A 6,000-nucleotide genomic window follows, 5' to 3' on the forward strand; every position below is an offset into this window, starting at 1 on the left:
GTAAGATGAGTTAGGATGTTATAAGATGCATATGAGATGTGATAGGATGTGATAAGATGTGTATGAGATGGGATAGGATGTGATAAGAGGTGTATGAAATGTGATAAGATGTGATAAGATGCATATGAGATGAGTTAGGATGTGATAAGATGAGTTAAGATGTGATAAGATGTGTATGGGATGAGGTAAGAAGTGTATGTGATGGGATAAGATGTATATGGGTTGTGATAGGGCGAGAATGGATGTGATGTGGATGTATGAATGTAGATACGGATGTGGATGTATGTATGTGGATGTGGATGTATGAATGAGGATGTGAAAATGGATGTATGTATGTAGATGTGGATGTATGGATGTGAATGTGGATGTGGATGTGGATGTATGTATGTGGATATGGATGTGTTTGTATGAATGCGGATATGGGATTGGATGTATGATGTGGATGTACGAACATGGATGTGTATGTAGAATAATGAATGTGAATGTGTATGTGAAATAATGTGTCGTCGATATGAGTGAATGGATGAGAATTAGTACACATATGAATGGAATGTGGAATAAGTAATGTGGATTGAGGAGGGATAATGTGGAAAGACGAGAGTTCGATATAGAAATTGTATTTTGATAATGTGGAAAGACGAGAGTTCGATATAGAAACTGTATTTTGTGACCTGTTTGTAAATGACTGTTTTATGTCAAGAATGCTGGGGAAGCATTTTGACCGTCTTGTGGATTAAGGTCATGGAGACCTAAGTGATAAAGTTGCAACTACTGACGGAGAGTCAATGGAGGACGTCTCGCGTAGCAAGGTCGATCGAGGTCTTGACCAGCCTCAGTTCGATTTAAATGGTGAGCTTCTGATACGGTGGATGAGGGACCAAGGAAGCGGCCTATGAGTGAAGCGCTAGGTCACCTGCGAAGGATCCTAGAGAGTGCTGACCATACGGTGCTCGGGCTCTGGGTCGCCGAAGATACCCACACGTGCGTCATGGAAGATATTAGAACAAGGAGTAAGAGTTGTTTTCTGAAACCGGACATGGATCTGGTTGACTGACCTTGCTGGTCCTCAACGAATGAGTCCATGGCTCTCTTATATGGATCTGTTGAGATTGATCTTGCTGATCTTCAACGAGGATTCCATCTTGATTTTTATATGTGAAATTATTGTCGGGTACTATGAGCTAGGAACTATTGAAAAGACCCCTGAGTGAACAGTTGGTGAGCGTTCTAGTTGCCAATGATGCCATAAATACACCGAGGAATGAATAATTGGAAATATGGATTCAACCAGAGAATTCGAGGATTGTCATTAGTGACATAATGGTTTCATTTAAAGGATTGTTTTAAAATTAGTTGATGCTAAGAAAAAGGCAATTTCATATTGGGTGTGTAAGTGGTGTGACTAGTTTTATGTTGCATAAACTTCCGGCTAGGGAGCCTGGGAACTCTTTTCCCTGGTACCCGGGACAAAACCTAACCAAATTCCTGATCCATTCACTACAGTGGTTGGGCGGTTGGCTAACCCATGGGACTGGATGGGGTTAGGCTGGACTGATGGATCCGTAAATCGAGACTCATTTTCTGTTTTACATTAGATAAAGTAAATCCCGGATAGTAATTGTTCTATGGATAGAAATCAACGGCTGTGCCTCTTGATGGGGAAAAAAGCGATGATCCCAATGATCCAAGTGCAAGTCACTTCCTTGATCTGACTGAGTATCTTTATAGGTGCAGTCGGATCAGCTTGATCAGTAATGGTCTTGACTACGTTAGAGTAAAAAGTTATCGTGGTGGAATCGCCCATGCTTTCCGGGTAAAGGAAGTTTTTTTCGGGTTCGGTTTTGGAAAAACCGACGGATTAGTCTTTTGTCCGGATATCCGTGGACGAGGCCCTGAGTGTGGGACCCTGCCCCGCGCAAGAAGTGCTACTTCCACTGCTAGTACCCCGAATCCATTGCGTGGTAGGGACAGGGATCTCACAGTTGGTATCAGAGCAAGTTGGCTAAGAAAGATCAACTGAGAAGCCAAATATATCAAAAACTTATCAAGAATAAGTCAATATTAGGTAATTTGGGAAAAATCTCACATTTTGGGAATCAATTACTCCATATAGTTTTGGACATATCTTAAACATACTAACTCTAAATTTGTCGGAGATCATAGATTTAGATTCTACTCTTCAAGATCTTTCCGATGATATGTCACATGAGGGGGTTTTGACAAACTTTTGGACAAGTTTACCATGCTCCCATTTTTCAAACGGGAATGGGATTTTTCCCAAATTATCTAATATGGTGTTATCTGAAGCACAAAAAGGTTGTAATTGTGTGATATAATTCATACAATTTGATATTCAAACTGAAAATTTGTAAATTAGTAATTGGGTCTTCAAATGGAAGTACCGCAATTGTATGGAACCCTGACTTGCTTGAGGCCTAGACATGATGGTATTTACCTTATAGTTCCAAGTATCATGACTACCGTATATACCGAGGGTATAACTGCAGCTCTTTACCGGCAGTATATACGAGTAAATCTAAGACTTGAAATTATAAGCATTAATGCTATCCAGATGATGATTTCGAATGTGGTTCATATGATTTTTAATTCTGTTTGAGAATTGATGAATTGATTTGGATTCTGATTGAAAAATGATGATTTCTGAATTTAGGTTGAAATATAATAACCTGAGCGAAACCACAATGAGGATGAATGGGACGAGTCCTTGTGATAATATTCATAACTAGAATGATGATAATAATTTCAGCAAATCACTATGAGATTAGTGGATTGTGCTGTCAAATTGCTACTGTTAACACTTGACACGGTTGATCAAGTTAAGGGATGACAAATTGAGAACTTGCTTGACTAAAATTTCCATGGAGGAATGTTCAAAAAGAAATTTTTTCGGTCTAATGGACCATTATCGTGTTAAAGATATGAATGATATGATCTGAATGAATTGTTATTTAATGATGAGTTCTATATAAGGGATATTTATTCCCGTATTCTGTTGGGTTGACCAGAATATAAGGAACCCCAGAATAAATTAGATCTTAAGAAAAAGAGCTATCCTCTACTTTGCGAGATGAGGACATCTCGCACTTTTTTAAGTGGGGTAGAATGTAAGATTCCTCCCCCAGCCTTCGAGGTATACAGGAGTAAGAGCCTCCCTTTCTGATCTTATAATTATTCCCTCTCTAAAAAGAAAGATTCTATTTAAAAAAGGAATACCCTTTCCCCAGAATACTTCTCAGGAACCCCACCTGTTTTAAGGATTCAGAATGATGAGTTCAGAAGTGAAAATCGGTGTTTTGGATGACAAGGTTTTGGTCATCAGTTAAAAGACTGCCTGACTCCTGCCATGTCAAGGGCACAGGGAAGTCAAGAACCCCAAATTCAGAGACCAATCTAATCAGGGTCCGTCTCGCCCAAGCCAGGGTAACCCCAGAAGAACTCCAGCTCATCCATCTACCTCTGTCCACAATAACCTCAGAACTCCTTTCCAGAACTGGGGCAACCAAAGAGAAAGAATTCCACCTCAGACTGCAGCAACCAGAGCAGTCACAAATTCAGATGTAGTAGAAGAGGAAAAAGGACAGATCTATGCTACAATTGAAAACCAAGGGTCTAACCGACAATTCTCAGTCATCCATACTCCAGCAGAGTATCAGGGTAAACCAAGTAATCGAAGATATACTTCGGTCATGCTGTGGCAGGGAACCCAGGAAGTGGCTAAGTTATCTGCACCTAGTCAAGTTCGCCTAGAATGCTTCTTATCACAGAAGTATTGGGATGAGCCCTTTTAAAGCTCTATTTGGACAAGATTGCTTAAATCCATTAACTAAGTCCGACCCATTGATCAGGGTCGAGATGTCCAGACAAATGCTTGACGTCATCGAGCAGCAGATGCAGACAATTCATAAAGATATAAAAGCTTCCTAGGATCGAGAGAAGCAGTATGCTGATAAGATGAGGTAAGTCAGAGAATTCAAAGAATCATATATAGTCTTCATTCGAGTACGGCCCAAAAGAAGTTCTTTATCTCTTCAAGGAAGTATAAGAAGTTATCCCCCAGATTTTGTGGGCCATATCTGATTTCAAAGAAAGTAGGTGACTTAGCCTACGAGCTTCTTCTACCTTCTCATCTCAAAGTTTATAATGTATTTCATGTAAGCCTTCTAAAGAAATATGTGCCAAATCCAAATCATGGAAAGACGGTAAAACTTCAGTGGTAAGATACACCGTCGGCTTCTAGGTTACGCTAGTTCTTTCTTTTATATAAATCGTAACTCTTACTTGTCGCTCGCAGTAATCTTACTTCCATCGATCTCCTTTCTTCTTAATCTCCTTTATGGCTTGGCAGTAGGACTTGGTTTTATCCATGATGATTTCTCACCTTCAAGACGCAAGCGAGTCTGTGAAGAAGGATTTTATAGAACTGTATGAGCGCTCACTTTTCCTTCACTTGGGAACTTCTGTAGCTCAGACCAAATGGCGGACCTATCGAGACATAACTAGGGTAACACCGTGGGGTCAGCATCACTTTCGTAACAATGTCCGCTTGGCTATGGTTATTGACGCTTTGGGTTTGGATCCCCGATACTATTGCGTGATGAGATCAAGGCATGGTGGATTTTCTGAGCGAGTCTTAACTTACGTGTTTTCTTCCTCACTAGAAGATATGCCTTTATCCCATTTTTGGCTTGCCTCTTAGAGGTCCTTTTATGAGGTCACCTCATACCAATAGGTAGGTGCTGTAACAACCGACAACACCATATTCGTGAATTTGGGAATCTCCCAATTCCCATTTTTGAATACTAGAAAAGGGGGGACGTGGATAACATGTTTGTAAGTTTCTTAAAACCCTATCATGTGACCTATCATTGAAAAGAGCTTGAAAAATGGGATCGAAAGAGCCATAAAGCGTTCATTTTGGAATAATGGTGTTCAAGTTATGGAAAATCCAAAGTTTTGACCACATGTCCCAAACTTGTGGGAAATTCCTATATTCCCCAATATGGTGTTCGGCCGAATTATTCCCATAGATGAATTACCTTATACGTGTGCTGCTTGTGAGTGCTGCTTTTGTGACCATATGATGGACGGGCTTATGGAATTGTAAAAAGTTCTTCTATCTTGGCTGTATATGTTCCAAGAGTGAATAAAGTTGAAATCTTTGTTCTTGTCTTGAGTCTTGCTCTCTTTGAGACTTTTCTTGGTGGTTACTCTTAATTAAAATTTCTCTTAGTCTCATATTCGTGCATCTTGCGGAATTACCCCCCAGTTTGCGAGATGAGAACATCTCGCGTTTTTTAAGTGGGAGAGAATGTAAGATTCCTCCCCAGCCTCTCAAGATGTCTAGCATCTTCCCGTGTAATTAAATCCCTCTTCAGAAATATAAAAGATCTTGTTTCTAACTGTTTTAACCTAGAGAGAGAAAATATTCTAGAGAGAGAATATTCAGATTTTTAATATTTTTGGATAGAAAAATATCTCATCTTATTAAAATGAATTCCCTTGAAACAGAAATTCAAAAAGAACTTTCCAATGTGCAATTGGAATTAATTGGAAATGGGTATAAAGGACCTTAGCCTAAGGGTCTAGATTTTCAGAAATTATTGGATTATGGTCCAATTAAGGTTCCTGTGGGTCAATAGGATCAATCCACGTGTGGGGAGGAGATAAATCCAATTTATAAAAGAAATTATCCAAAAATGAATAAATGCTCACATAAGATAAGGACAAGGCTAATAGTTAAAAAGGGGAGATATTTAGAAGTAAATACTCACATAAGATGAAGAATTGACTAAAGACAAGAATAATAGTTAAAAAGGGGAGATATTTAGAAGTAAATACTCACATAAGATGAAGAATTGACTATGTACAAGGTTTATTAGTAAGAAACTATGAGTAATATAAAAACTATGAGATATTTTGGGTATTGTGACACGAAGTTGGGGTTTGGACTTCGGTCACTTCTCAAAATCAAAACACACT

Source organism: Cibotium barometz, chromosome 59 (genome assembly GCF_041138505.1).
Source record: "Cibotium barometz isolate CiBa-2024 chromosome 59, ASM4113850v1, whole genome shotgun sequence".
In the NCBI taxonomy this organism is placed as follows: domain Eukaryota; kingdom Viridiplantae; phylum Streptophyta; class Polypodiopsida; order Cyatheales; family Cibotiaceae; genus Cibotium; species Cibotium barometz.